The sequence below is a fragment of the Xenopus tropicalis genome, chromosome 5 (genome assembly GCF_000004195.4).
Source record: "Xenopus tropicalis strain Nigerian chromosome 5, UCB_Xtro_10.0, whole genome shotgun sequence".
In the NCBI taxonomy this organism is placed as follows: Eukaryota; Metazoa; Chordata; class Amphibia; order Anura; family Pipidae; genus Xenopus; species Xenopus tropicalis.
Window position 1 is genome coordinate 76,780,364 of NC_030681.2, and position 23,563 is coordinate 76,803,926.

A 23,563-nucleotide genomic window follows, 5' to 3' on the forward strand; every position below is an offset into this window, starting at 1 on the left:
CACACGAAACATCGTCAGATCGCCACGTGTATGGCCAGCTTTACAGAGGTAATAAGAGATGTAGGTGGCCTTTTTATCTCATTGGTCATGCAATCATTTCATGAGATTGGAATTCAGCATTAAAGAAACAACAGGCCAAAGCAGTTGTAGGATGGGGATTTGCTTGGCTCATGAATTACATGAGCACAAACAACAGAATGCATGAGATAAATATAGAGAGGTGGGGGCTATCAATTTTCAATAATTTTTGTGTTGACATCTGCAGCATATTATGGTGATGTGTACTGTAGCAAATTTTAAGAAGATGTAAAAACTTTTCAATAAGTTACTGATGATAATTAAATGTTGTTGTAAAGTGGTCCAATTATTATCTTTATTATTTTTCTGCTGCTATTGTTCATTGGTTCCCAAACTACGGGGTTGGGAAATCCCAATGTGCAGGCCAGTTAAAGTTAGATTTGGAAGGAGTATCTATTTGCACTTCTAGATATTCATGGATACTCATATCACTGAATCATTTCCATGTAACAAGAGAAATGGTGAGGCAGTATGGCTGTTAAGTAGCAGTGATGCCCCTTTCTAGTAAAGAAAAAACTTTTATAGCTCTAATGATAATGAAAATAATTTATTTTAACTTTTTTGGTTGCTATGCAATTTTAGACTAGTGTAAACGTTTTCCCATCTCTTTATAAAAAAAACCTGGTGTACCCTTAAAATAAATATGGTAATTTGGACAATTTCATGTCAAGACACTATAAACGCAGGGTGGCAACAAGTTTTGTAATAAAACAAATCAGACATGAATGGAATTCCCAACTGGGAAAATACATATATTCATATAGAACAGTCATCAGCTATAAGAAATTTATGGAGGGGTAGTTCTGTCACAGCTGTAGGGACAAAGGTTCAACATGAGCATTGTAGAAGCTTTGCACATCAAAGACTGCTGAGTTTTAGTCCACTGTTTCCAATTCCTTTTTTTAAATAGTATACCACAATTTTTTGGAAAACAGCTTTATTTCATTTAGCAAAGTCAAAGCGTGACATGCAGAAGACACTGTTTGAAAGTAGCATTATAGGTGATGCTGTGTAGCATATGGTGTCTGTTTACCATGTTATGATTCAATGTATACCTTTTTATAATACAACCCGTTCTTCATTTAGAAGCTAATCATTTCCTAAAGGCTGAGTTTTACTTTTAAAAATCGGAAAAAGAATAATTTTCAAATCTAGTGCAGTGTGCAGAGTCCACTTTTTGGGCAAAAACCACGGTGACATTTTACCTATAATGCAGCATTTTCTCCCTGAAATCCAAAGTAATTTTGGCTAGTCGCATCCAGTGGTTCAAAATGAACACACCATTGTGTTTGCAAGTCAAATAAAAGATGGGGCTGACAAAAAGATCTGGCTTGGGGTTAAAATGGCATTCCTATGGCACAAGTGTGCTGTGCCTGTTAACTAGGGCTACAACCCATCTGATTTTGAACTGAGCAGCTGCGTTTTTTAGGGGTTGTCAGGTTTAAAACTTTCCACCACCCAGTCACGCCTTAGTTACAGAATAGCCCCACCTCCAATGTCACAACCCTGCAGCTGACATCATCACACCAATCCCTAATGTCATAGTTCTGCCCTTGCTATAATCACCCACACGTGCCCCCTTTGCCTGGTTTTAAGCCAAAGTGGCAACCCTACAACTGACACAGTCCACTTTGAGAACCCAGGGAATATAACATGTAACATTTTCTGCTGGTTTGCTTGAAGAATACTGTACTGTACAAATCCATACCAAAAAAAAAAGAAAACAGTAATGAGAAATGGTGTTTACATTTCTTGCAAAGGATAATAGGAATTGTATTCCAACCATTGTCAGGGTAAATAGATGATTGTAGTGGGTGGATCTGGAAACTGACTTTAAAAAAATTGCATAAGTTTGTTCATCATTTTTGTTTTTTTGGCACTGTTCTATCACATGGAAGACTAACACCCACAGTGGAATATGACCAAAGAGCTTTAGCTGAAAGGCTAAACTAGATTAAGAGAAAATAAAAGGGCAAAGTATATTTATCAGCCTGAATAAATGCTTTTGAGGGCGGGTGATTTTGGACTGAAATTGTGCAATGACTTTCTGGTAAGATACCAGCCAAGTAACAACTCAACATAAAATCTGTTATTTATACTATGGGTATGCTGCGAGGTATATGATGTGATAAGTATTGTCTATAAAGCTGAAAATTTATGTAATATGTTCTTGTGCACTGCTAACAGTATTATGTCTGTACCAGTGTATGTGATTTGATTACAATAAAAGTATCTAAACAAAAAAAAAATCTTTTTTATAATAAATATTTATGACTTTCGCTTTGCATACTGGATTTCTGATTTCCAACATGAACATGGCTTTTAACACTATTTATACATAGGTACATGCAGACAAGCTTACACTGTTATCGTAGAGTTGATGTGCAAGGTGGGGGGTGGCGTGGAGTGAGGAGGACTTAATAAACAGGATCTTTGAAGCCATGCATGATTTTGACAAACAGGGAGTACATTGCCACTGGCCTGCCTTGGAGCAGGAATTATAGAAAGGCAAACTAGGGGGGAGATTTATCAAGAGACGAACGCTCCGAATGTATTTTCGCTGGTTTTTTTGCACTTGCGCGACTTTTTCGTACACTTGCACGAAAAATTCAGAAAGGTTCTGGCGCTGTTTACAATCGTTTGGTATGAAAATTTTGTGACTTTCTGATCGCCAATACGATAGTATCGTGACTAATACGATTTTTTTCGTAAGCATTTTCGTGATATTTGTGATCTTCAGAAATTATTGTATCCAATCCGAATTTTTCCCATTCAGGATTCAAACTCTTGCTTTAATGAATCGGCCCCTAGGTGTAGACAGTTAGCTGAGATATGTGCCTAGAACCCCCCCAGTTGCATCCTAGGCACGTTTCTCCAATGCCTACCCCTAGTTCCGGCCCTGCTCTAAGCAGTCTTAGTTGGCTGGCTGAACAGTGCATTATAATATCATAAGAACTAGAGCAGGCATTATGTATTGTATTTCTGTTACATGGTAATTGTGACTGAAAGGGTTTTTTTTCTTCATTTCTGTACTGGTTCTCACTCTTGAAAAAATGTAGCAGAAGCCAGCTCTCAACCAAGAGCCCAGTTTCCAAATTGTGAATGCTTCTTTACAGGCCTCTGAAGCAGTTGACTCCTGCAAAATTATTTCAAGAGCAGTAACAAGAACTTAAAAATATTTTCTCAGCATAACATGTAAAAGTATTGAAGGACAGCACTATGCAATGTAGCAAATGTGTCAAAATGGTTTTAGCACATTTAGAATTCCTTAGAAGCAAAAGGGTTGAGGCCTCACCACTGAGACCACTATGATTTCCCATTGTGATTACAGTGTCTAATTGCTTATTGTAAAATTTTGTTTCCCCGATTGTGCTATTGTTGCTTTCATTTTTAGCTGAGCACTTACAGACTAGCTATGGGCATTAAGGGTAAACCTGCCTTAAAGGAATAGTTTAGTGTAAAAATTAAACTGGATAAAATAGATAGCCTGCGCAAAATAAAAAATACTTGTAATATAGTTAGTTAGGCAAAAATGTAATCTATAAGGCTGGAGTGGGCAGATGTCTAACATAATAGCCAGAACACTACTTCCTGCTTTTTAGCTCTATAACCTCTTAGTTAGTCAGCGACCTTAAGGGGGAGGGCACATGGGACATAACTGTTAGTTAGTTTGTGAGCATGCAGTTCAGATTCAAAAGCAAACTAATTGAACAGTTATGTCCCATATGGTCCCCCCTCAAGTTACTGATTAGTTACTGACTGAAAACAGCTTAGAAAGCAGGAAGTAGGGTTCTGGCTATTATGTTAGACATATGCCCACTCCAGCCTTTATAGATTACATTTTTGCCTAACTAACTATATTGAAAACATTTTTATTTTGCACAGTCTATTTTACCCAGTTTCATTTTTACATTGAACTATTCCTTTAAACTTTATTCGTACTATGACTATGGAATTTTTTTTAAAAACTGTTTGCAGAATTAATATATATGTAATAATGTTTTTTGTATAGCTTGCAAGTTTGACTTTACACGTACAAGTACATGTCCCTGATCAAATACAAATGTTCCTGTTCTGCCAGGAATATAAAACCTGCCCGATCAATACCTGGAATATTTTCGCTCCAGATATCGGGTCAGGGGCCCCTGAATAAGTCTAAAGGACTCGGCAGCTTAAATCTGCCTGTTTATGGCCACATTTAGTGAGTGCCATTGAGTAAAGGCTGCTTAATACTTGACCCATAGCAGGTAGTAAGGATCAGGCTGCCTTGTGCCCTCCAGTACTCTGCGCTGCACTAAAAGCAGTATGGAATGCAAAGCACAGCAGGTGCTTATTGTATGAGCACTAAAGGCTGTGATTTTGTGCCCCCTATTGCCATACTTGTGTCTGTGGTCACCACATATGACCCCTATAGTGGCTTGATGGTTACATCACTGACAAAGGATGGCCTCTCTATGAATACCTTTGAATTGTTTTAGCTCTGTGAACCTCAGGCACCACATTTGGGCAAAATAAAAAAATAAGTATATTATTTCTTGTATTTGTGTTGTGTATTCATACTTTCTTGCAGACATCTCACAACATGCTTTATTGTTTAGAGACCAACCAATGGATTTATGTCATAGTAATCTCATTTCAGCATATATAAATGTGATCATTAATCTACTGTTGATTGGTATTTTAAGTAGTTAATGTATGTTGATAAAATAAATCTCTCATTTTTATCTTTTAGGGAGACTAAAAGAAGCAATGTGGTGAAATCAAGTTACCATAGCTTGGGAAAATATTGGTAAGTCTGTGGCTCTTATTATATAATGTTAGAGTTGACTTTTTGGGGGATGGTTTAAACTTACTTTTATCTTAAATACAGAGGAATTTAAAAGTTGCAGAGGAACATTATGAAATCAATAAGTGAATAAATATTTGCATGCAAATACAGCGTCATGTGTCATGAGAGATTGTTCTTCTTAAATAAAAAGCACAGTTTAAAGGAGCAGTTCAGTGTAAAAATGAAACTGTAAAATTAAACTGTAAAACTGTGCAAAATAAAAATGTTTTCCATATAATTAGTTAGGCAAAAATGTAATCTAAGAAGCTTGGAGTGGGCAGATGTCAAACATAATAGCCAGAACTCTACTTCCTGTTTTCAGCTTTCTAAGCTGTTAGCGGTCAATAACCAGTGATTTGAGGGAGGGCCACATGGGACATAACTGTTTAGTTAGTTTCCATTTGAATCTGACCCAGTGCTCACAAACTAACTGAACAGTTATGTCCCATGTGGCTCCCCTAAAGTCACTGACTATCTAAGATGTTAGAGAGCTGAAAGCAGGAAGTAAAGTTATGGCTATTATGTTAGACATCTGCTCACTTCAGCCATTATAGATTACATTTTTGCCTAACTATATTACAAATATTTTTTTATTTTGCGCAGTCTATCCATTTTACTCAGTTTCATTTTTACACTGAACTGTTTCTTTAAGCCAAATTCTTTTATGCACTTCCACCACAGGTGTGTAAAGGCAAGGAAAAGCAAAGTTTTACTAGAATAAGGCTATATAAGAAGAAACTACCTGCTCAAAAAGTGTTAATTTTCACACACTTTTTGGATGGAGAAGCCTAGGCATACGCACCTTGGGGCCAGAGTGATACCTTTCAATTGCCTGAGGTAAATGTTATGTGTAAAGCCTTACCAGAATTGGGATATAGGAGTGATTTGGGGGAAGAAGTGCAAGACCTTATGGGGGAATGTAATATAAGTTACTAACAGAAAAAACGGTCAAAGTGGGACTAAAAAAAGTTACATTGAGAACAATTCTGCCATTGTGCGAATGTAAAATACCTTTTGTGAACCCTTTGCCTTTCATGCATCAGTAAGATAGCTATTGCAAATTTTTTAGCTTGCACAAGTGTGCTGTGTATGTAATGAAACTTCTTAATATAAAAGCTAACATGTACACCATCTTCAAGCATGTCCTAAACATTTGCAATATAATAAATGTTTAGTGAACAGTATTACATTGCGAGACGAGCAAAACATTTGCAAAAAACTTTTTGCATTGCTTGTAATTTTTATTACATTCGCCTTTAAGTGCTCATTCAGGCAGCACAACTTCTGGCTGCACTCTGTACCTTGTGTAGGATCAGAGTATCAGAGGGTGCAGGACATCCCTGGTTCGGCCATCATCCTCAGCCACTCCCTGTTCAGATTTCTTCTCAGATAACAGATGAAGAAAGAATCTTTTGCATGAATAAAGCATTTTTACTTGATTAATATTCCAATCTTGTTTAGAAACATGCTCCAGTATTGTTTCTTTGTGTAACACTTGTTTCTCTTTATAAATTTTTTTTTTTACTAAAATGTATATTCAAACTGACACATCCCACCATCCACCACCATCATGGTTTGTGTCTGTTTAGGCCCCTGTTTAATCCGATAGATATCCATGTTTCAGAGCTTGCTGGTGCATGTGCAGTTAAAGGACATGTAAACCCCTCACACAAAAATTGAATCAGTGAACAGCCTCTTTGAAATCTTTAAATACCTGTCACACTGGTTGTCCAGAGGTTAATAGTAAGGCTGCAGTGTCCCCTTTATCTCTTAGATTTCCTTCTTCTGCTGTAACCCACTTAGCCCCCCCCCCTTGGAAATTTGCTTTGACTTCTGGCTTGTGGGCATGCTCACTTGTTCTAAGCTCAGATTACTAAACACACCCTCCAGTCTAGCAGCCAATGAAGAGATGGCATTACTGGTTCCCATAGAAACTCAGCTTTAGCTGTCTGCTTCATTTTTTTCTCCTAACTTTCTCTCCTGAGCTCAGCTCAAACAAAGTAGAACTTTTATTAAAGGAAGTTCTGCCTGTGTGAGCCTGTATTCTTGATGAAATGTATGCTGAATAAGGGTCTGTGTAGACTGTTTGCAGATTTAAATGTAACTGATTATGTATCAGAGGAAAAATGGCCACCGGGTGGAAGCTGTTTGCTTTAGGAAAATGGTGCTGGCAAGCGGAGGGGATATATGCAGTACAAATGATACCATTTGGGCGGGGGAGACGTGCTTAACTTATATTCATTGTAGACAAATGTAGACTTTACATGTCCTTTAACCATACTCTGGGATTACCTTCAACTGCGCATGGGCTAGCAACCTCTGTGTGTCCTCATTGATTTTGGCTTTCTATTGATTTAGCAGTCTCCCTGCCCCTGTTCCTTTGCAGTAAATTTTGCGTTTCTGACCATTAATACAATAACCATTAAAACCTGTAGAGTAGCCATAGGGCCCAGCATGCACTCCCAATGCAGTCTTTTCCCAGAGGCTCTCTTACTTCGTCTGCCTTCAACTGCCTATTTATATTGTAAGCAATATATCATTTGGGTATCCTAAAGCATTACTTTTACTGTCTGCATTTAATTTCAAATGTTTTCTGTCTAATTTTCCTTAATGGCGTATTTAATATATTCCCCTTTACTTTCATGGTCATTTTTGAGACAGACCTCCATGTATAAAGAAAAAAGGACTAAAAGCCAAATGCAGCAGGGCTATGCACCTCCACAAAGTGTGCAAGAAACATGTAGTCTAGGCCTGTTCTTTGTAGCTTACCCTACACTTCACAAATATTCTTAGAAATTAAATTATAATTTGTCCATTATAAGAAGAATGAAGCATTTATTTGATGCCAGAGATGTGGAAGCACTGAAAATGAATTTGTTAAAAGTTAAAATGCCATTGTGATCCGATCAAACCGGCGCTTGTATGTTATTGTGTAATCACATGAAAATGCCTGCAAATGTACTTTTGAGCTGTTACATGATTTAAGTGACATACCAGTGGCAATCCTAGGTGTTGGGTATTGTGGGCATTTTGTCATCTGTGCTTTTTAACACAGGCCTGTGGGTTCCTATCCCTTGTGCTACTATAACTACCCTGGTTGTAAGTAGTCTTGTGTTTATTGAACTTTGTATGCTGTCTCAGTAGGAATTTTTAACTTGCTCAGTGATAGTTGTCTACTACATTTTCAGTCTGGCTACATTTCACTTTGGCTAATAAGCTGCAGACTTAGGGGCTGATTTACTAAGACACTAATTCGAATCCGAATTGGAAAAATTCCGATTGGAAAACGAACATTTTGCGACTTTTTCGTATTTTTTGCGATTTTTTCGGCGCCTTTACGACTTTTCGGGAATTATCGCGACTTTTTCGTTACCAATACGATTTGCGCGAAAAAACGCGAGTTTTTCGTAGCCATTACGACTTGCGCGAAAAAACGCGAGTTTTTCGTAGCCATTCCAAAAGTTGCGCGAAAAGTCGCGCCTTTTTCGTAGCGTTAAAACTTAAAAGGCGCGACATTTCACGCAAGTTTTAACTCTACGAAAAAATCACGACTTTTCGCGCAAGTTTTAACGCTACGAAAAAATCGCCAGATTTTGCGCAACTTTCGGAATGGCTACGAAAACTCGAGTTTTTTCGTGCAAATCGTATTGGTAACGAAAAAGTCGCGATAATTTCCGAAAAAATCGCAAAATACCGATCATTACGAAAAAAACGCAATCGGACGCATTTGGCCCGTTCGTGGATTAGTAAATGTGCCCCTTAGTCTGGTAGGGCCTGAATATGATGAACCAGCTATAAGGAGTAGCTGAAATAACAAATTAACAGATTAATTAAACTATATAAGCCATACATTTGCTGTAAAATATATCTGTATTAAAGGTGCTCAGTGATGTGATCTGGTATTTTTACATGACTCATTATTTTGTCTATTATACAGAGAATAGTGTACTTTCTACTTTAAAATAATATGAGAAGTCAACTTGGATTTTTTCATGACCTCTAAAAGTATATATTTTACAATAGAAGGTATATTTATATATATATAGAAAATGAAAACGCAAGGGTATTATAATACAGGGGATATGTATAGGACAGATGGGGGTGTGATAAAAGTGCCATAAATAAGAAATAAACCTCTGCCTGTAGTAAGTGCACTTACCTTTTTCCTTTTGTCAATATGCAATCTCTTGCCAGGATCTTCTAGACAGATTCATGGATACTGTGTTAATTTTCTTACTTACTGCTACATGCAGCTCAATATTATGTGGAGAAGGTGCAAAAAAAAAAAAAAAACTATACATGTGGCTACATTTTCTTTGTATGAGGCAGATTGCAAATAACAAGCAGATTTTTATTAGCAGAATTGATCAAAACAAAGGAAAAAATGGTCTGTAATTAATGTGCAACTTTCTTTTTAGAAGGGAATGACAAAATTGCATGCAGTTAAATAAATGTACAATTTAGAAGGCCCATTAGCCTGTCCCAAAATAACATTATCCCGGAATACAGAAAGAAAGGGCTTTTAGAATAGAAGTCATCTGAGCATCCTTAAAACCAATGTCAGCATCTGCGTGGCATTTCATAGGGGTTATTTGTGGCCAGTTAGCTGGTATATGGCTCATATCCAGGATATAATAGTGTACAGCTGCACCACTCCATATTATTCACAGTCAGGCCTAAGCTGGATCTAGGAAATTGGCCAAGGACAAGCCAGGCTTGACAGATGACACTTTTTTATGTGTGCTGATGTTCTGGAATGCCTCAGTGAAGTCATGTTATGGAAACTGGAGGGAAGAAGGAGAGTACATCATCTTTTGTGTAATGGTAAGGCATTACAAACATACAGATTTACTTGCATTCTGCCTCACAGTGGCCACTAATTTGACTGCTGTACCAAGTAATATACAAAGGAGAGGCTTTTGATACATTCAATGGGAATGTATCAAAATGGGAAAAACGAACATTTTGTGACTTTTTCGTATTTTTTGCGTTTTTTTCGTCGCCGTTACAACTTTTTCGTAAATTGTCGCAACTTTTTTGTAGCCGTTACGACTTGCGCGAATTGTCGCGACTTTTTCGTAGCCGTTACGATTTGCTCGTATATTGTCGCGATTTTTTCGTATTGAGCGCTCGTAAACGGCGGGCAAAACTTTCAGACTTTGCATGATTTTGGAAGCCTCCTATAGGACTCAATGGCACTCTGCAGCTCCAACCTGGCCCAAGGAAAGTCACGATACTGAAGCTTGAATGAATCCGAAACTTTCGTACTCAACGCGATGGCTACGAAAAAGTCGCGACAATTCGCGCAAGTCGTAACGCTATGAAAAAGTTGCTGCAATTTACGAAAAAGACGTAACGGCTAGGAAAAAGTCGCGACAATTTACGGAAAAAAGAAACACAAAATACTGATCATTACGAAAAAAAACGCATTCGGACGCTTTTCGGACGTTTGTGGATTAGTAAATGTGCCCCTTAGGGTTTTCCTGATTTGAAAGCAGATAGTTTTCCAACCCACTTCTAGCTCTAATGGGTCAGTGTTCCCAAGCTTCAAGCCACTAAACCTTCAAAGAAAAAAGCCTGCCAGAGAATAGCAAGCGTGACATGTGACAGTAAATTGATCTGGAATGAAAAGGCCAATGTTTACATGATTCCTCTCTGGTACATGATTAATACTCAGCCATCTGGGAAGCTTTCTGTAATTCTGTAAAGGCTTATATTCAAGGATTACTGAGAGATCTGAGTATTTACATTTTCCACATTATGGCTGTACGGATGCAGTAGACCAGGGAAATATTGGTGTCTTGTATATGCATTAAATGTATGTTGTTTTTTTTTTTTATCTTAACCAATTTGTGTTTGTACTTTGCTATAACTGACAACATAAAAACACCTTGTGTGACCTCGCCCTTATGCTTTAAATTGGTTTATAAAGTTACAAACTGATCTCATAGTGGGAAGTCATAAGTGACTACTGTACAAGTCAATAGAAGCAACTGTACATTGCAATTGGACAGACTCATCTAATTTAATTTTTCTTGATCCGGATCAGATTACCATTGTGTATGAGCCCTGAGACTTGAGGGGTCATTCACCACCTCTGAGGCAGTAAGAAAAAATTGAGCACAAGCCTCTGCGCTGTGTTTAGGAGCCCAGAGATATGCAGCTACACAAAAGTATATGCCAGTGCTATATTCATGAGGGTGTGAAAGGTTAAAAGTAGTGATAATAGTGACACCTAATTCTTGCCATTTAAGGAGTAGCAAAAAAAAGCTGTCCTTAAAACAAGACATGCTTTAGACACTTGCTCAGGACTAAAATTGACTCCATGGAGTATGTATAGCATTTGGTTTTTTTATTGCACTTTTCATTTTCCTAGAATTCGCCACAGGGGAACTTGCTTTACTGAATATAATTGGAACACAATTTTCTGCAGACATTGAATAAAACTACAGCAGATTGATGACTGCATTATAAATGGTAAAGCGATCTACTTTCAAAAAGTGAACAGGCATTCATGACATGGCTCTTTGGCTAACCTTATATATAAATTACTGCAGAACTATGCCTACCTGTATCCCTGTCATTTTAGCTTGTAATGGTACCGCTGTTATAGCATGTTAACTATAGAGTTGCTGAAAATGTATTAGCAGTATAAAATTAATAATCACAAATAACAGAAAATGAATTCATTAAATTTATAATACATTTCTATTTGAGCTTAGATCACATAATAGAATAGATTGAGTGCAAAGGAATATCTAGCTGTGATTTAGAATATGAGCCGTTTTATCAATCATTGGCAGAAGGCACCAGTACCTTTATTTGCTTACCTTATATTTTAAAGGTTAAACTGACAGTATATTTCTGTACTTGATCCCTGCATGTAGTTTGGATCTCCGTGCAAAAGACAATCTGAAGCCAGAAGTTCTTTTGTAGTGCCATGAACGTAGTTATAGAATCTTTCACAGTATGGATTCTTAACTGATGGGTCTGGACCCCATGCTGCTCTGTATAGCAGAAGCACATTAAATGTTTTCACCCACAGTGGTAGGTCGGTTATGGAGAAGAACAAATAATGCTCTCACCAACTTCATTAATGAATAACTACATTTTGTTAATTAATGTGTTTGCCAAAGTCGCTTAGAACATTCTTCCCTTTCAAAAACAAAAAACAGGTTTTGAGATGAGGACTCCTTAAAACTGGTTGCTCTACCTTTGGTACCCCAACCCTCCACTAATTATTTATCATTAAGCTTTCTGTTTATTATACATCAGCTGCTGACCCAAAATAAGTAAAACAACAGTGTTTTTATACATAGTCTGGCATTTCTGCAGCTGTCTACCATGGAAACCTGATTGCAGTACTTTACCATAAGTGGCTTTTTCAATTTGATTTTCTGTATTGTTAAGAGGCATGAGAAGCATATGAAATGAAACCACTCTATGTTAGAAATGCTGACGTTGTATTCTCTGTGCTGCTCTGCTATCCATTCTTTTAAACAGACTGGCCAAATAACATATTTGTGCCTAGGGAAGCACATAGAATGTTTTAAAGGGGACCTGTCACCCTAGGAAATAATTTCAAATCCTTTTGTATCATGTTAGTTGAGCAAAATAAACTTTACTTACACTATATAAATTATTTAAATTGTGTTTCCTGCAGTGTTGGAATTCCCAATCACAGCATTTTTGGGGATAGTTTTATTAAGGCTAGTTTTGTATCACCCCAAAATCTTGTATAAGCACCAGAATAGGGAACTTTAATGCCCATGCTACACAATTATAGACTGTGAGGAAGGAAGGGAGAAGTGTAGTGACATCTAGCATGTGCTCAATAGAAAGCTCAGATTTCTAAATATGTTTTTAACAGGTATTGGCGTTTTAATGAAGCAAAGAGTTTGGGTTTCATGTTAAATTTGCAAAGGAGTTTCATTATACAGCTTTTTATGTCTAGGTGACAGGTCCCCTGTTCACAAGACAGTAGTTCCTATCTAACAAAAAAATATCCCCTTTACATATTTTGTGTGTGGGGTGAAGCAACCAGGTGTACTTAAAAGAGATGAGTTACAGTATTTGACTGGGCTTTCATATAGGGGGTTTTATAGTATTTTAATATCTTAAATAGGCTTCTTAACTGCAGTGCCTTACAGGGTGTGGCTAAAATATGATACACTGTAGGAGTAAAGAGGCACCTTCTGAGTTGCTTTTAGATGGGCACTCTGCATGGTGTTTTTTCTGCTCCCACCTTTCCCATGACACAATACTCATTTCTTTCTATGTAAGGTGCCATGTTCTTATGAACTTTTGAGCGTTGTGCCACAACTTTCTTTACGTACAGGTTGCCATGACAATGGCTTACAGAGGCTTTAGGAAGTGGTAATGTTGTGTGATTAAATATGGTAGATAGCACCCAGTTTTTGCACTCAGCTGTTATGTTTCCATTTACATCTGAAACACCAACCCATGAGGCTGATGGCACACATTTTGGTTTTAATGGACTATTTTCAGCTAAAGTGCAAAAAGATCACCTTCTGCTGTGCCTCCTGTTGACTGAAATGGAAAATGCCTGAATGTTCCAGTACATCATTTTCTGTTCTATTTAATGTAAGCGACAGGAGGATATTTCAAAGAGCCACATGTGCATCATCCTAAGAACAGAAATTCACATTCCTTTTGGTTACAGTAAGGATAGTCCCGAGGGCATATTGGTTAATATGGTATAGATAAATTAAGTAACTATTCAACACACAAACGCACTACATGGATAAAAGTGTATGGGTGCATGAACACTAAAACTATATGTTATTGTTGAACACTAAATTTCAGAACCGCAGAAATTAATATGGGTTGGTGCCCATTTGCAGCTGTAACAGTCTTCACTCTTCCACAAAAGCTTTCCACCAGATTTTGGAACATAACTGCACAGGTTAGCTCCCATAAAATTATATGCATTGATGTTGAACAATGGGGCCTAACTTTTAGTTGATGTTTGATTTCATCCACAAAGTGCTTGATGGGGTGAACATTCCAAAACGGCTACTACAGAACTGGAAACAAACAATTCTCTAAATTGTCATTGTATGCTGTTGCATTAAGATTTCCTTCACTGCAGTTAAGGCTTCACTGCCAAAACTTGCAGTTAGCACTATACATGCAATCAGATTAAGTTCACCTTTTTTCTTTAAGGCCGTGGCAGACGGGGATATTAGTTGCCGCGCGACAAATCTCCCTTGTTGCGGGCGGCTAATCTCCCTGATATGCCATCCCACCGGCTAGAATGTAAATCGTCAGTGGGATGGCATACGTGGCACCAAAATCGCCAAAGTTTCCTCTCAAGGCAACTGCGGCAAATCGCTGCACCATGTATGCCATCCCACCGGCGATTTACATTCTAGCCGATGGGATGCGACTAATCTCCCCATCTGTCACGGCCCTTAAGGGTGAAGACACAGAGTTTATTAGTAGCAGCTACTTGTCATGGACAGAAAATACCCTGCCATAGGCAGTACTGAGAATTGCCTCTGCTAAAACACACGTTGAGGCAATTATCAGTTAATGATTAGCATTGTGTATTTTAGTAGCCATGACAAGTAGCTGCTACTAGTAGCTCTGGTGCTTCATGCTCCATGACGTTTAGGGCACGATTGTAAGCTCTACGGAGCAGGGACCTCCTTCCTACTGTGTTTTGTAGCACATGGCACTTAATCTCTGTATATTTATACTTATTTTTTACTATTAATAATTACTATTACTTTCCCTTACTATTGTACAGTGCACATGGAAGAAGGGATCCCTGTGGTTTATGATTTATGTGCCTTCTAGCATACAGTCTACTGGCAGATTTATTTTATTTCCCGTTTCTATTTCCTATGAATATGAATCATTTAGAGCATCTTCCACGTATGCACTGGGATTTTCCACTTGACTTTGCAGAGAACTCAGTGGAGGGTTAAGGATGAAGCAGTGGCCTTTCTCTAACCTAGCCAAGTGCTGGCCAGTGCCAAAGTGTGCTTGTTTGATGTTTATGACATGAGCTTTTCCCTCATCTGATCTCTTTGGACACAAGCTGTGTTGGGGGGGGGGGTGGATACTGCTGCTGAGCGACACAGAATATCTAATCAAGTCCATATCTGAGAAGACAGCAGTGAGCATTATGCTTGGGCCTAGATGATTTCTGGACGGCGTTAGACATACTGCCGAGAATGAAAAATAATGCATTGTGTTGGTATAGATGAGGCCATAATATTCACAGAATCCTCTGACAAGAAAACTCCTTGAAAGTGATAATGAAAAAAGAAAGGAAGGCAGAGTGGCTCTTTGTTATATTTCCGGAGGGTAAATCTACTCCTCTTTCATTCCTTCCATTTAGGGGGGGTGGATTCTGCCTGCTTAAACAGCAGCTTTGTGCTAATGTGTTTCCGCACGGATTTGCCAGGTGACCCCCTGACCCTTCGGCAGCGGGCCAGCACTGCCACAACAACTGCTTCTCAAATAGGCTCGGCTAGTTACAGCCTCTCTTACTGCCCAGATGGGACTGGGCCTTTCCTGTTTTATGATCCTATCCTCATATTCATTTCTTCTTTACAGTAAAATGAAACTAAAACTGTTGCATTGGAATGTGTTGGAAACCAAGCAAATATTTTCAGATTTGTAAATCTTTAATTTGTTTGCATGTAGAAAGAAGCCATTTTTAACACTGCACTATACTGCATTTTATCATTTTGCTATACTGCGTCTGTATGTGTTTGTTAGTTGCCAGAACCTGAATAATGTAATGTACTTTGAGCACATCTCCCTACTGCGTGTTCTAGAAATTCTGACTCCAAGATACACATTTTTACATGTTGAAGTTGCTGGAAGGTCTATTGCTGCATCAAAAAATAAATTATCATGTATCTTAGTGACTTTTAATTAAGTGCAAGTGACATTGCCTGTAGCCATATTATTGGAGGGAACCCTGCAAATTGCTCTAGACTTGAGATCTACAGTTTAATGGAACTAAATATTATAATGTAGATTGCTCTTTTAGCTTTCTTGTACCGTTTTTTTATTTGCTGGAATCTTGTTGTTTTTTATTTTATATTTAACAGAAATTGCCATCAGCTTTAACTCTTTCCAAGCCATAGTTAATAAAATCTAAAATGCAAACCCATGCAATCATTTCTACATTTCTAAATTCCAGTAGTATCAGTGAAGGATAGTGTTTTATTTTGCAACTTGTGATCTCGTTATAATCTGACTTTTTCTCATGAATACTAAGATTGCTAATATTTTTCCAGTTAAAGCCATCTTTGCATCTTTGTACAATCAATATTACATAATTTAATGGGAAATTTATTCAACAAACCTATCCAGATGTTACAGCCATAAATACACAGCCATTAAGCATCCTGTGACAGAACATTCTAACCAGATGAATTTTAGCAATATGTTTCACTTCCGGACATTTGTCCTTTGGGAAACAGTATTTAGTCAACATGGGAGAAAGACAATGAGAAATATTTAACAGTCTGGGAACTGTATCTAACTGAATAATAATGTCATCACTGTCATTTATTTATATATGTCTTATAGTAAAGATTTAGGCACTTATCATTCCTGTAGTATTATTCAGATTCTTAACCAGTCTTTCCCAAGGGCAACCCCTAAGTTTGGGGACCACCATCTATATTTACAGCTCAGAATGTTTATTGAAGAATAGAAGCTTCAATGCCCACTTTGCCAGACTGAGCTGATACAGATACGTTTTCCACCTGAACATTGGGCCCTTTTCCTCATTTCCTATTTCTGTAAAATTGAAATGGGAACTCTAATAAACACAGGTAATAACACATTAGTCAGCACAGGTTTGCATTGGAAATGTGCGGGCAAGGGAAAAACAGCACCCTGACCCACACAAGCTTAAAGGAACAGTTCAGTGTAAAAATAAAAGTAGATTAAAAGATAGGCTGTGCAAAATAAAAACTGTTCTCATTATATTTAGCCAAAAATGTAATCTATAAAGGCTGGAGTTAACTGATGTTCAATATAATAGAAAAACACTGCTTCCTGCATCTCTCCAACCTGTTAGTCTGCAACTTGAAGGGGACCACCAAGGACATAACTGTTAGTTTACTGTTGAACCTGACCTGCTTGCTTGATACAAAGGAGAGAGTTGACTTCAGGCTATGTGTTCTGACTAACAGGTCAGAGAAATGCAAAGGAGGAACTGTATTGAAAACATTTTTTATATTGCACCACCTGGGTTTACTTGGAAGGGTTGAACTTGATGGACTCTGGTCTTTTTTCAACCTTATGTAGCTATGTAAGCTATTTACCCAGCTTTATTTTTACACTTAGAAGTTCCTTTAGCCCACACCCAAGCCAAACCTGCAAAATGTTGCCATTGTAGGACTTGTATGTAGTCCCTAAGTTAGGTAGCTAACAGCAATGCCAGGCAGACAGAAAATTCATAATTTTTATCATACCTATTATGAATTCTCTGATTGATAGCTGTGTGGGTCCCCTTTTTTATGCTTACCCTGAATTGTAGAAAAATAAATGAACAAGAAGAGGGAATAAGGAAATGGCACCGACCCATTCATAAACAGATTTAATTTCTTAGGGACTGTTGCTGATGTCGTTTACAGCTACTACAAATAAGCAGCCTGGGTTACATAAATAGCAATAATAAGTCAATGTGGGGTGTTTTTTACATCTTTTGTTAGTGCTACAAAGTGTCCTTAATTACAAATGTGACCACGCTTTACATAAACAGACCACTGTATCAATAAAAACATTAGTAAACATGGCAAAACGCTCAGCAATGTGTTCTCAGAGAAAGCACAGCCGCTATATATAATGCTCATTTTTTTCCATATTATTTGCACTGTAGCCATGGAAAGGTCATTGTCTCCATGTGTAACTAATAAGCAGCATCTGTTCTCAGGGCTGAACTCACAATCGGCTAAGATTGGCGGCTAAAGAACATTTTTTGCAAGCATATGAGAAATAGTAAATTCTTCAAAGATGTAGTTGATCTTGTTGTGAGTAATAGTCGTTGATAAACTAATAAAAGCAAATATTTGGTTTGTTTTAGGTGAATTACAAGCATAGGCACATATTTATATGTTTAATATTATTTTAGATTTATTTAAGATTTCTCATGTTCACTTAATATGATTTCTCTAGGACATGGCATATCTTTGGTTGCTTGAATCCTCTTAGATACTCTTGTTTGCAGTGGTTTTGGTAACAAGAGAGACCCATCACTCCCGAAGATGCATTTTTAACTTTATTAATCTGCCAATACAGTACCATATTCCTAGCTTTTGCTAAAGAATTTTATAGCTTTGCTAAGTCTAAGCCTGTAATCACCGTATAACTGGAAGATTTTCTAACATATGTACAACTCTCATTTTTGCCATTTAATTTTGTTCCCACTAGTCCTTTTTCTAAAGAATAAAATATATTCAGCGATATGCCTTATTTAAAATTCTTTTCACTTAAGCATTTTACTCAGTACCTCACAATGTGTCTTTCATTTGTTAAACTTAGTAACTGGCAGCCACAAATTGTACCACAAATTGTATTGCCTCCGCTGACTGTAAAACTGCAGTAACTATAACTTACAAAACAATTGTTTTTGTCTACAGAAAATCAATATTTTAGTTTCTTCTTTTAAACGTGAACTAGAGAACCTTGAGGAACAAGATAAAATCAAAGAGTGTTGGAAGAAGACTGATGATTTGCGGGCAGCCTCTAGATTTCCCTCATTGTTCTGTTTACTGGTGCCCCAGTCACCTTATTTACAGTATATAATCCAGTGTGTATCTCATTGCCAACACACAGATCTCTGAAACTCACCCATCATAGCAGAAGATACAAGGTGCAGCCTGGGTACTTGCATACACAGCAGCACTCTGATATTACATTTCCTAGCAGGTGGCATCAAAATAGCGTAAATTTGGGGAAAATTGGAAATCTAGGGGGGGAAATGCTGCTTGCCTGTATGGAATCACAAAAAACCAGTGTCAATTCCGGAAAAACTTTAAATCCAGGGGTGTAAAATCAGGGTTCTACCATAGCTACTTTCTGGGTCAGAAAGTGGCAGCTGCCACTTCAGTTTTATATCTGCAGGCTCGCCTGATTGTATACAGAGATATTCTGTAATGCTTTGGAAACATAATGCTATTGAATGCTAAACAGGCCGATGCTGTAATACTAGCTAACTAGTAGAGATTAGAAATAAAAATACTCTCTGACCCCCAAAACCATTAAGAATTAATGAGTTGGGTGCAACATAAATAGAGCAGGGAGGAGGGGCTACTTTTTCTTATCTAACTATAAACTTTGCTCTGGATGGGTTTTCTCACATTTTCTATTTTGGTGGATTATAAGGTGTTTATATTTGGCTGTCAATTTCTTCATACACTTACTGGGGGAATTCAAGACAAGTAAAGAGGATTTGATGTGCCTGTGCTGAAATGGCCTCATACTAGTTTTCTCAGAGCTGAACCACCCATATTGAATAGAACAATGTACAGGTATCGGACCCCTTATCTGGAAACCCGTTATCCAGAAAGCTCCGAATTACGGAATGCCCGTCTCCCATTGACTCCATTTTAATCAAATAATTTAGAATTTTAAAACTGATTTCCTTTTTCTATGTAGAAATAAAACAGAACCTTGTAATTGATTCAAACTAAGATATAATTAATCCTTATTGGATGCAAAACAATCCTATTGAGTTTAATTAATGTTTTATTGATTTTTTAGTAGACTTAAGGTATTGAGATCCAAATTACGGAAAGACCCCTTGGTCCCGAGCATTCTGGATAATGGGTCCTATACCTGTATATACTTGATAGTTTTATTTACCTTTTCCAATTCTGTTTTCTTTGCTCCTAGCATGTTATGATCCCTATGTCTTTTGAGGAAATTAAAGTATGAATGTTACATGTAAACCAGTATACCTCTGAACCATTGCTTGTTGGCATTACATTTTGTTTTGTCTGTATAAGCTAAAACTACAAGTATATTTCATTTTAGTTACTCATTTATAATAGCTTCCAAATGTTTCTGCCACCATTGAACGAGCCTTAGGTATTTTTACCCCTGTTTTTGCAAAGCTGCTTTATCTCAGAGATGTTCTTAGGTCCCCCTGCAGCATGCACTGGAGGTCTGTGATCTCCCTATAGATATGAGGTTATTCTAAAGCGTTCTTTTTTTGTTGTAAGCACTCTTAGCTGATATTGCAGTGTGCTTTAGGATGTTGAAATATCTAATTTCTTTTTAGCTTCCATATATTCACTTCTTTTTAGGCTCTGGGACATACACTTTATGAACAGAGCACAGTATGCTCTGTGGAAATTGATAACAAGTAACAGAAAATGTACATAATTGCATAACAGTTGACCACCATGGATATGCCTGCTTTGATTCTTGTGTGTCCATTTGGTGGAGGTTGGTTTTTCACAAATAACCTTAGAATAAGGGACTGAAGTTCTGACTGAAAGATGCACTAAATCTCGGATTCAGTTTGGGACTCGGCTGAATCAGAGCCTTTTTAAGCAAGATTCAGATTCCAAGCACCTGAACCCTTAAGGGTAATGTCCCACAGAAAGCCTGTGAAAGATCTCCGCTACCACGGGCGAGAAGGCCTACACATCACTGGTGAAGTTGCTTGAAGAAGCCTGCTTGAGGAAACGTGTAATATTATGGTATCCATTTACCTTTTCTTATCTTCTCAGCCTGAGAGGATAAAGACCAATCATAATTGCCCAAATAGAAATTAATTCACAAAAAGGATGCTATTAAAAATGCCAATCAGTGTAAATAATTAGACTGGCACATATAGAGTATACCATGAAAGCTCATTGAAAATAGTCCATGTAATAACTTTCAAGTCATTAAAAGTCAAAAAGTAACTGGAAACATCAATTGAAAACAGCCAGTAAATTAATAATAAAAAAATTACCAAATAAATATATGAATCCACATATATGTATTCAGGCTGGCCAATTGTTAAAAGATACCCTTTTTGTGACTTAATATTTATTTTCCCAGTAAACTCTGTTGCTCTGTTGTGTTGTGTGCATGAATTTATACTCCACCTTACTGTAGCAGCACAAAACATTGCAGTTGGGTATACACAAGAAATTGTGTACAAAAATGAAAAAGAAAATGCCAGGTGTAGCAGACACCTCAGGGTTTATTTACAAATACTGGGTAAATTTGTCCTTGTGTAGTAACTCACAGTTGGGAGTTTCTTATTAAATGAATTACTTATTGGTTGCTATGTATTACTGCAGTGGGAAAATTTGCACAGTGTTAGTAAATGAGTATTTTTTTTGTCACACAACAGGAAGATTGGTATAACACGTCTTGTTTCTGATAAAAGGCTATACTAATCCTTTTATTTGCAACCAACTAACTGCAAATGTTGTGGCAAGTTAGAAACTGACCTCTCTTATTTAAATTTGTATATATCCAGCCAAGATACCTTATAGTGATGCCAGAAATAATTACAGGTAAAATGGACCTACTATTTAGTTTTTGTTTTTTAAACATTTACATTGAGATATAAGCCTATAATAGGAATTTTCCTTATTATAATACAACTGAACTCCTCAGATAATTCTAGTAATTGTCTGTATAAAATGTCATACTTTCAGTAAAAATACCTTTTTTTTTAATTTCTAATGTCATGATAATTACAGGTGCCAGAGCTCCCCTTTCTACATTCCCCTGATTTCCTTTTACTTTAACAACCAACATTTATGGGAAATAACTAAAAAGAAGTAAAATGCACTCATGTATTACCATTAACTATTCACTTACTAGTTTACTTTAGTCTGTTGTAAAACATCTTGAAGTTTCTGTAACCCAAGGCTTAAGGGTAGTATGGCAGCTCTGACAGGTCAAGTACAATAAATTTGTTTTATTAACAGTGATATCCTTTAATACTAAGATACCTTGGAACTCCATAATCTATATCAAAGTGTTTCTGCTAGTATCATTACATTTTCAAGAGCTGATATCTCATTTTTATTATATAGGTATTGGATTCGTTATACAGAAACCCATTATTCAAAAAGTTCCGAACTCTGGAAAGGGCATCTCCCATAGATTCAATTATAAGCAAATATTTCTAATTTTTGAAAATAATTTCCTTTTTTCTTCGTAATAATAAAACAGTACCTTGTATTTGATCCTACCTAAGATATAATAAATCCTTATTGGGGGCAAAACAATCCTATTGGGTTTATTCAATATGTAAATGATTTTAAGTAAGGTATTGAGATCCAAATTTTGCAAAGATCCATTATCTGGAAAACCCCAGGTCCCGAGTATTCTGGATAACAGGTAACATACCTGTATATACATTATAGTGAGTCATATGACACAAGCAATAGCAAAACTACACGAGAGGGAATAACTGCAATAGAGGCCTACCCTTCATGGAGATTCATGGCACTTTAGCATAGCCACAATGTAGACAAAGCATCTTGACCTGTGCCAGTGCCATATTTTTTAAATCAGCCAGGGAAAGGTGGGACTGCCTGAAAAGGCTGTGGCAATCAATACCCCCAGTCTGCTATAGCCCTTAATATTTCCAGCAGAAAAATACTGACTGAGGTTAAAGGAGAAGGAAAGGCTAAGTCACTTGGGGGTGCCAAAATGTTAGGTTCCCACATAACTAAGTCTAGGGGGCTGATTTACTAAGACACGAATTCGAATCCGAATTGTAAAAATTCCGATTGGAAAATGAACATTTTGCGACTTTTTCCTATTTTTTGTGATTTTTTTTTCGGCGACTTTACGACTTTTCGGAAATTATCGCGACTTTTTAGTTACCAATATGATTTGCGCGAAAAAATGCAATTTTTTCGTATCGTTAAAACTTGCGCGAAAAGTCGCGCCTTTTTCGTAGCATTAAAACTTGCGCGGAAAGTCGCGCCTTTTTTCGTAGCGTTAACTTAAAAGGCGATTTTGCGCAACTTTCGGAATGGCTACGAAAAACTCGTATTGGTAACGAAAAAGTCGCGACAATTTTCCGAAAAAATCGCAAAATACCGATCATTACGAAAAAAACGCAATAGGACGCATTCGGCCCGTTCGTGGGTTAGTAAATGTGCCCCTAGGCCTCCAGCCACTGAACTGACCTCCCTTAGGGTGGCTAGCCCCACAATTTAGGATCACTGTAATAGACTTATATAGTTTGGCAGTTGAACAGCTGAATGCCATCTTTGTCAGGTTAGTTAATAAGCTCATAACTAAATCTGATATATATTTTGGCTGTGAGACAAGTAGCAGGCATTGAGGCACTTCCACATTCTGAAGATGATCCAGTCAAAAGTGAACTTCATTTAATACTAGGGATGCACCGAACCCAGTTTTTCGGGTTCGGCCGAACCCCCAAATCCATGTTAAGGTATTCAGCCGAATACCGAACCGAATCCGAATTAGCATATGCTAATTAGGATTTGGAAGGGTTAAATGTAATGTAAACATTTTCCACTTCCGTGTTTATGCGGCAACATATAACCCTTCCAAATCCTGATTAGCATATGCTAATTTGGATTCGGTTCAGCCAGGACCGTGGATTCGGGCAAAACCGAACCCTGCTGAAAAAGGCAGAATCCTGGATTTGGTGCATCCCTATTTAGTACTATA

General features: G+C 37.4%; 1 protein-coding gene and 1 long non-coding RNA gene across 3 annotated transcripts in view; one reads left to right on the top strand and one right to left on the bottom strand.

Moving 5' to 3' along the window:
* fyn (FYN proto-oncogene, Src family tyrosine kinase) overlaps positions 1–23,563 on the top strand; it is a 125,343-nt gene that overhangs the window by 67,422 nt on the left and 34,358 nt on the right. For both annotated transcript variants that reach the window (XM_031902143.1, XM_004914562.4), the window contains exon 3: positions 4,811–4,867. The gene's annotated coding sequence lies outside the window, so the exon portion shown is untranslated. The remainder of the gene's footprint in view (positions 1–4,810; positions 4,868–23,563) is intronic.
* LOC105947406 lies at positions 9,237–11,965 on the bottom strand. Its single transcript, XR_001170833.3, has 2 exons — positions 11,737–11,965; positions 9,237–9,690 (listed from the first exon to the last, which is right to left on the bottom strand). It is a non-coding gene; the product is annotated as an uncharacterized LOC105947406 (long non-coding RNA).